This window comes from Oncorhynchus keta, unplaced genomic scaffold, assembly GCF_023373465.1.
Source record: "Oncorhynchus keta strain PuntledgeMale-10-30-2019 unplaced genomic scaffold, Oket_V2 Un_contig_15722_pilon_pilon, whole genome shotgun sequence".
Lineage (NCBI taxonomy): Eukaryota > Metazoa > Chordata > Actinopteri > Salmoniformes > Salmonidae > Oncorhynchus > Oncorhynchus keta.
The window spans coordinates 1-8601 of record NW_026279474.1 but is presented as its reverse complement, the minus strand read 5'-3'; the positions used below and the strand labels follow the sequence as shown (position 1 = coordinate 8601).

Below are 8601 nucleotides of genomic sequence, written 5' to 3'. Positions count from 1 at the left end.
AACCTGGCTGGTTTGTACTAGACTAGACCAACTACAACCTGGCTGGTTTGTATTAGACCAACTACAACCTGGCTGGTTTGTACTAGAACTAGACCAACTACAACCTGGCTGGCTTGTACTAGACCAACTACAACCTGGCTGGTTTGTATTAGACCAACTACAACCTGGCTGGTTTGTATTAGACTAGACCAACTACAACCTGGCTGGTTTGTACTAGACTAGACCGACTATAACCTGGCTGGTTTGTACTAGACTAGACCGACTATAACCTGGCTGGTTTGTACTAGACTAGACCAACTACAACCTGGCTGGTTTGTACTAGACTAGACCAACTACAACCTGGCTGGTTTGTACTAGACTAGACCGACTATAACCTGGCTGGTTTGTATTAGACTAGACCAACTACAACCTGGCTGGTTTGTATTAGACTAGACCAACTACAACCTGGCTGGTTTGTATTAGACTAGACCAACTACAACCTGGCTGGTTTGTATTAGACTAGACCAACTACAACCTGGCTGGTTTTGTACTAGACTAGACCAACTACAACCTGGCTGGTTTGTATTAGACTAGACCGACTATAACCTGGCTGGTTTGTATTAGACTAGACCGACTACAACCTGGCTGGTTTGTATTAGACTAGACCAACTACAACCTGGCTGGTTTGTATTAGACTAGACCGACTACAACCTGGCTGGTTTGTACTAGACTAGACCAACTACAACCTGGCTGGTTTGTACTAGACTAGACCGACTTTAACCTGGCTGGTTTGTACTAGACTAGACCGACTACAACCTGACTGGTTTGTATTAGACCGACTATAACCTGGCTGGTTTGTACTAGACTAGACCGACTATAACCTGGCTGGTTTGTATTAGACTAGACCGACTACAACCTGGCTGGTTTGTACTAGACTAGACCAACTACAACCTGGCTGGTTTGTATTAGACCAACTACAACCTGGCTGGTTTGTATTAGACTAGACCAACTACAACCTGACTGGTTTGTATTAGACCAACTACAACCTGGCTGGTTTGTACTAGACTAGACCGACTACAACCTGGCTGGTTTGTACTAGACTAGACCAACTACAACCTGGCTGGTTTGTATTAGACTAGACCGACTACAACCTGGCTGGTTTGTATTAGACTAGACCACTACAACCTGGCTGGTTTGTACTAGACTAGACCAACTACAACCTGGCTGGTTTGTACTAGACTAGACCAGACTTTAACCTGGCTGGTTTGTACTAGACTAGACTGACTACAACCTGACTGGTTTGTATTAGACCGACTATAACCTGGCTGGTTTGTACTAGACTAGACCGACTATAACCTGGCTGGTTTGTACTAGACTAGACCGACTACAACCTGGCTGGTTTGTATTAGACCGACTATAACCTGGCTGGTTTGTACTAGACTAGACCGACTTTAACCTGGCTGGTTTGTACTAGACTAGACAGACTACAACCTGACTGGTTTGTATTAGACCGACTATAACCTGGCTGGTTTGTACTAGACTAGACCGACTATAACCTGGCTGGTTTGTACTAGACTAGACCAAGTACAACCTGGCTGGTTTGTATTAAATGACCAACTATAACCTGGCTGGTTTGTACTAGACTAGACCAATTACAACCTGACTGGTTTGTACTAGACTAGACCAACTACAACCTGGCTGGTTTGTACTAGACTAGACCGACTACAACCTGGCTGGTTTGTACTAGACTAGACCGACTATAACCTGGCTGGTTTGTACTAGACTAGACCAACTACAACCTGACTGGTTTGTACTGGACTAGACCAACTACAACCTGACTGGTTTGTACTGGACTAGACCAACTACAACCTGACTGGTTTGTATTAGACCAACTACAAACTGGCTGGTTTGTATTAGACCAACTACAACCTGGCTGGTTTGTATTAGACTAGACCAACTACAACCTGGCTGGTTTGTATTTCCAACTACAACCTGGCTGGTTTGTACTAGACTAGACCAACTACAACCTGGCTGGTTTTGTACTGACTAGACCAACTACAACCTGGCTGGTTTGTACTAGACTAGACCAACTACAACCTGGCTGGTTTGTATTAGACCAACTACAACCTGGCTGGTTTGTACTAGACCAACTACAACCTGGCTGGTTTGTATTAGACCAACTACAACCTGGCTGGTTTGTACTAGACTAGACCAACTACAACCTGGCTGGTTTGTACTAGACTAGACCAACTACAACCTGGCTGGTTTGTACTAGACTATACCAACTACAACCTGGCTGGTTTGTATTAGACCAACTACAACCTGGCTGGTTTGTACTAGACTAGACCAACTACAACCTGGCTGGTTTGTATTAGACTAGACCAACTACAACCTGGCTGGTTTGTACTAGACTAGACCGACTATAACCTGGCTGGTTTGTATTAGACCAACTACAACCTGACTGATTTGTACTAGACCAACTACAACCTGGCTGGTTTGTATTAGACCAACTACAACCTGGCTGGTTTGTACTAGACTAGACCAACTACAACCTGGCTGGTTTGTACTAGACTAGACCAACTACAACCTGGCTGGTTTGTATTAGACTAGACCAACTACAACCTGGCTGGTTTGTACTAGACTAGACCAACTACAACCTGGCTGGTTTGTACTAGACTAGACCGACTATAACCTGGCTGGTTTGTATTAGACCAACTACAACCTGACTGGTTTGTACTAGACTAGACCAACTACAACCTGGCTGGTTTGTTTTAGACCAACTACAACCTGGCTGGTTTGTACTAGACTAGACCAACTATAACCTGACTGGTTTGTACTAGACTAGACCAACTACAACCTGGCTGGTTTGTATTAGACTAGACCAACTACAACCTGGCTGGTTTGTACTAGACTAGACCAACTATAACCTGGCTGGTTTGTATTAGACCAACTACAACCTGACTGGTTTGTACTGACTAGACCAACTACAACCTGGCTGGTTTGTTTTAGACCAACTACAACCTGGCTGGTTTGTATTAGACCAACTACAACCTGGCTGGTTTGTATTAGACCAACTACAACCTGGCTGGTTTGTATTAGACCAACTACAACCTGGCTGGTTTGTATTAGACCAACTATAACCTGGCTGGTTTGTATTAGACTAGACCAACTACAACCTGGCTGGTTTGTACTTAGACCGACTATAACCTGGCTGGTTTGTACTAGACTAGACCAACTACAACCTGGCTGGTTTGTATTAGACCAACTACAACCTGGCTGGTTTGTACTAGACTAGACCAACTACAACCTGGCTGGCTTGTACTAGACCAACTACAACCTGGCTGGTTTGTATTAGACCAACTACAACCTGGCTGGTTTGTATTAGACTAGACCAACTACAACCTGGCTGGTTTGTACTAGACTAGACCACTATAACCTGGCTGGTTTGTACTAGACTAGACCGACTATAACCTGGCTGGTTTGTACTAGACTAGACCAACTACAACCTGGCTGGTTTGTACTAGACTAGACCAACTACAACCTGGCTGGTTTGTACTAGACTAGACCGACTATAACCTGGCTGGTTTGTATTAGACCAACTACAACCTGGCTGGTTTGTATTAGACTAGACCGACTACAACCTGGCTGGTTTGTATTAGACTAGACCAACTACAACCTGGCTGGTTTGTATTAGACTAGACCAACTACAACCTGGCTGGTTTGTACTAGACTAGACCAACTACAACCTGGCTGGTTTGTATTAGACTAGACCGACTATAACCTGGCTGGTTTGTATTAGACTAGACCGACTACAACCTGGCTGGTTTGTATTAGACTAGACCAACTACAACCTGGCTGGTTTGTATTAGACTAGACCGACTACAACCTGGCTGGTTTGTACTAGACTAGACCAACTACAACCTGGCTGGTTTGTACTAGACTAGACCGACTTTAACCTGGCTGGTTTGTACTAGACTAGACCGACTACAACCTGACTGGTTTGTATTAGACCGACTATAACCTGGCTGGTTTGTACTAGACTAGACCGACTATAACCTGGCTGGTTTGTATTAGACTAGACCAGTGGCTGGTTTGTACTAGACTAGACCAACTACAACCTGGCTGGTTTGTATTAGACCAACTACAACCTGGCTGGTTTGTATTAGACTAGACCAACTACAACCTGACTGGTTTGTATTAGACCAACTACAACCTGGCTGGTTTGTACTAGACTAGACCGACTACAACCTGGCTGGTTTGTACTAGACTAGACCAACTACAACCTGGCTGGTTTGTATTAGACTAGACCGACTACAACCTGGCTGGTTTGTATTAGACTCCGACTACAACCTGGCTGGTTTGTACTAGACTAGACCAACTACAACCTGGCTGGTTTGTACTAGACTAGACTGACTTTAACCTGGCTGGTTTGTACTAGACTAGACCGACTACAACCTGACTGGTTTGTATTAGACCCTATAACCTGGCTGGTTTGTACTAGACTAGACCGACTATAACCTGGCTGGTTTTGTACTAGACTAGACCGACTACAACCTGGCTGGTTTGTATTAGACCGACTATAACCTGGCTGGTTTGTACTAGACTAGACCGACTTTAACCTGGCTGGTTTGTACTAGACTAGACAGACTACAACCTGACTGGTTTGTATCCGACTATAACCTGGCTGGTTTGTACAGACTAGACCGACTATAACCTGGCTGGTTTGTACTAGACTAACCAGTACAACTGGCTGGTTTGTATTAGACCGACTATAACCTGGCTGGTTTGTACTAGACTAGACCAATTAAACCTGACTGGTTTGTACTAGACTAGACCAACTACAACCTGGCTGGTTTGTACTAGACTCCGACTACAACCTGGCTGGTTTGTACTGGACTAGACCGACTATAACCTGGCTGGTTTGTACTAGAACTAGACCAACTACAACCTGACTGGTTTGTACTGGACTAGACCAACTACAACCTGACTGGTTTGTACTGGACTAGACCAACTACAACCTGACTGGTTTGTATTAGACCAACTACAAACTGGCTGGTTTGTATTAGACCAACTACAACCTGGCTGGTTTGTACTGGATAGACCAACTACAACCTGGCTGGTTTGTATTAGACCAACTACAACCTGGCTGGTTTGTACTAGACTAGACCAACTACAACCTGGCTGGTTTGTACTAGACTAGACCAACTACAACCTGGCTGGTTTGTACTAGACTAGACCAACTACAACCTGGCTGGTTTGTATTAGACCAACTACAACCTGGCTGGTTTGTACTTAGACCAACTACAACCTGGCTGGTTTGTATTAGACCAACTACAACCTGGCTGGTTTGTACTGACTAGACCAACTACAACCTGGCTGGTTTGTATTAGACTAGACAACTATAACCTGGCTGGTTTGTACTAGACTATACCAACTACAACCTGGCTGGTTTGTATTCGACCAACTACAACCTGGCTGGTTTGTACTAGACTTAGACCAACTACAACCTGGCTGGTTTGTATTAGACTAGACCAACTACAACCTGGCTGGTTTGTATTAGACTAGACCACTACAACCTGGCTGGTTTGTATTAGACCAACTACAACCTGACTGGTTTGTACTAGACCAACTACAACCTGGCTGGTTTGTATTAGACCAACTACAACCTGGCTGGTTTGTACTAGACTAGACCAACTATAACCTGGCTGGTTTGTATTAGACTAGACCAACTACAACCTGGCTGGTTTGTATTAGACTAGACCAACTACAACCTGGCTGGTTTGTATTAGACCAACTACAACCTGGCTGGTTTGTACTAGACTAGACCGACTATAACCTGGCTGGTTTGTATTAGACCAACTACAACCTGACTGGTTTGTACTAGACTAGACCAACTACAACCTGGCTGGTTTGTTTTAGACCAACTACAACCTGGCTGGTTTGTACTAGACCAACTATAACCTGGCTGGTTTGTACTAGACTAGACCAACTACAACCTGGCTGGTTTGTATTAGACTAGACCAACTACAACCTGGCTGGTTTGTACTAGACTAGACCGACTATAACCTGGCTGGTTTGTATTAGACCAACTACAACCTGACTGGTTTGTACTAGACTAGACCAACTACAACCTGGCTGGTTTGTTTTAGACCAACTACAACCTGGCTGGTTTGTACTAGACTAGACCAACTATAACCTGGCTGGTTTGTACTAGACTAGACCAACTACAACCTGGCTGGTTTGTTTTAGACCAACTACAACCTGGCTGGTTTGTATTAGACTAGACCAACTACAACCTGGCTGGTTTGTATTAGACCAACTACAACCTGGCTGGTTTGTATTAGACCAACTACAACCTGGCTGGTTTGTACTAGACTAGACCAACTACAACCTGACTGGTTTGTACTAGACTAGACCAACTACAACCTGGCTGGTTTGTACTAGACTAGACCGACTATAACCTGGCTGGTTTGTACTAGACTAGACCAACTACAACCTGACTGGTTTGTACTAGACTAGACCAACTACAACCTGGCTGGTTTTTGTTTGTAACTACAACCACTGATTAGACCAACTACAACCTGACTGGTTTGTATTAGACCAACTACAACCTGGCTGGTTTGTATTAGACTAGAACTACAACCTGGCTGGTTTGTATTAGACTAGACCAACTACAACCTGGCTGGTTTGTATTAGACTAGACCAACTACAACCTGGCTGGTTTGTATTAGACTAGACCAACTACAACCTGGCTGGTTTGTACCCTAGGAAGCTCTTTGCCACCTTCTCCTCCCTCCTGAATCCTCCTCCCCCCACCCCCTCCTCCCCTCTCTGCAGGTGACTTCGTCAACCATTTTGAAAAGAAGGTCGACGACATCCGATCCTCGTTTGCTAAGTCAAACGACACCGCTGGTTCTGCTCACACTGCCCTACCCTGTGCTCTGACCTCTTTCTCCCCTCTCTCTCCAGATGAAATCTGCGCGTCTTGTGACGGCCGGCCGTAACAACCTGCCCACTCGACCCTATCCCCTCCTCTCTTCTCCAGACCATTTCCGGAGACCTTCTCCCCTACCTCACCTCGCTCATCAACTCATCCCTGACCGCTGGCTACGAAAAAACCTACACTCGATCCCTCCGATGTCAACAACTACAGACCAGTATCCCTTCTTTCTTTTCTCTCCAAAACTCTTGAACGTGCCGTCCTTGGCCAGCTCTCCCGCTATCTCTCTCAGAATGACCTTCTTGATCCAAATCAGTCAGGTTTCAAGACTAGTCATTCAACTGAGACTGCTCTTCTCTGTATCACGGAGGCGCTCCGCACTGCTAAAGCTAACTCTCTCTCCTCTGCTCTCATCCTTCTAGACTTATCGGTTGCCTTCGATACTGTGAACCATCAGATCCTCCTCTCCACCCTCTCCGAGTTGGGCATCTCCGGCGCGGGCCACGCTTGATTGCGTCTACCTGACAGGTCGCTCCTACCAGGTGGCGTGGCGAGAATCTGTCTCCTCACTCACGCGCTCTCACCACTGGTGTCCCCCAGGGCTCTGTTCTAGGCCCTCTCCTATTCTCGCTATACACCAAGTCACTTGGCTCTGTCATAACCTCACATGGTCTCTCCTATCATTGCTATGCAGACGACACACAATTAATCTTCTCCTTTTTCCCCCTTCTGATGACCAGGTGGCAAATCGCATCTCTGCATGTCTGGCAGACATATCAGTGTGGATGACGGATCACCACCTCAAGCTGAACCTCGGCAAGACGGAGCTGCTCTTCCTCCCGGTGAAGGACTACCCGTTCCATGATCTCGCCATCACGGTTGACAACTCCATTGTGTCCTCCTCCCAGAGCGCTAAGAACCTTGGCGTGATCCTGGACAACACCTGTCGTTCTCAACTAACATCAAGGCGGTGGCCCGTTTCCTGTAGGTTCATGCTCTACAACATCCGCAGAGTACGACCCTGCCTCACACAGGAAGCGCGCAGGTCCTAATCCAGGCACTTGTCATCTCCCCCGTCTGGATTACTGCAACTACGCTGTTGGCTGGGCTCCTGCCTGTGCCATTAAAACCCCTACAACTCATCCAGAACGCTCGCAGCCCGTCTGGTGTTCAACCTTCCCAAGGTCTCTCACGCCACCCCGCTCCTCCGCTCTCTCCACTGGCTTCCAGTTGAAGCTCGCATCCGCCAAGACCATGGTGCTTGCCTATGGGCTGTGAGGGGAACGGCACCTCAGTATCTCCAGGCTCTGACTGTGTCTTGCCACTCAAACAAGGGCACTGCGTTCATCCACCTCTGGCCTGCTTCCGCCTCCCTACCACTGAGGAAGTACAGTTCCCGCTCAGCCCAGTCAAACTGTTCGCTGCTCTGGCTCCCTAATGGTGGAACAAACTCCTCACGACGCCAGGACAGCGGAGTCAATCACCACCTTCCGGAGACACCTGAAACCCCACCTCTTTAAGGAATACCCCAGATAGGATAAAGTAATCCTTCTCACCCCCCCTCCCCCTTAAAAGATTTAGATGCACTATTGTAAAGTGGCTGTTCCACTGGATGTCATAAGGTGAATGCACCAATTTGTAAGTCGCTCTGGATAAGAGCGTCTGCTAAATGACTTAAATGT

At 46.4% G+C, this 8601-nt stretch overlaps 1 long non-coding RNA gene across 1 annotated transcript; it reads right to left on the bottom strand.

Moving 5' to 3' along the window:
• Nucleotides 1–2140: 2140 nt before the first annotated feature.
• LOC127919085 (uncharacterized) lies at nt 2141–5250 on the bottom strand. The gene is made up of 3 exons (XR_008101872.1): nt 5122–5250; nt 3451–3520; nt 2141–2236 (listed from the first exon to the last, which is right to left on the bottom strand). It is a non-coding gene; the product is annotated as an uncharacterized LOC127919085 (long non-coding RNA).
• Between the last annotated feature and the right edge of the window lie 3351 nt (nt 5251–8601).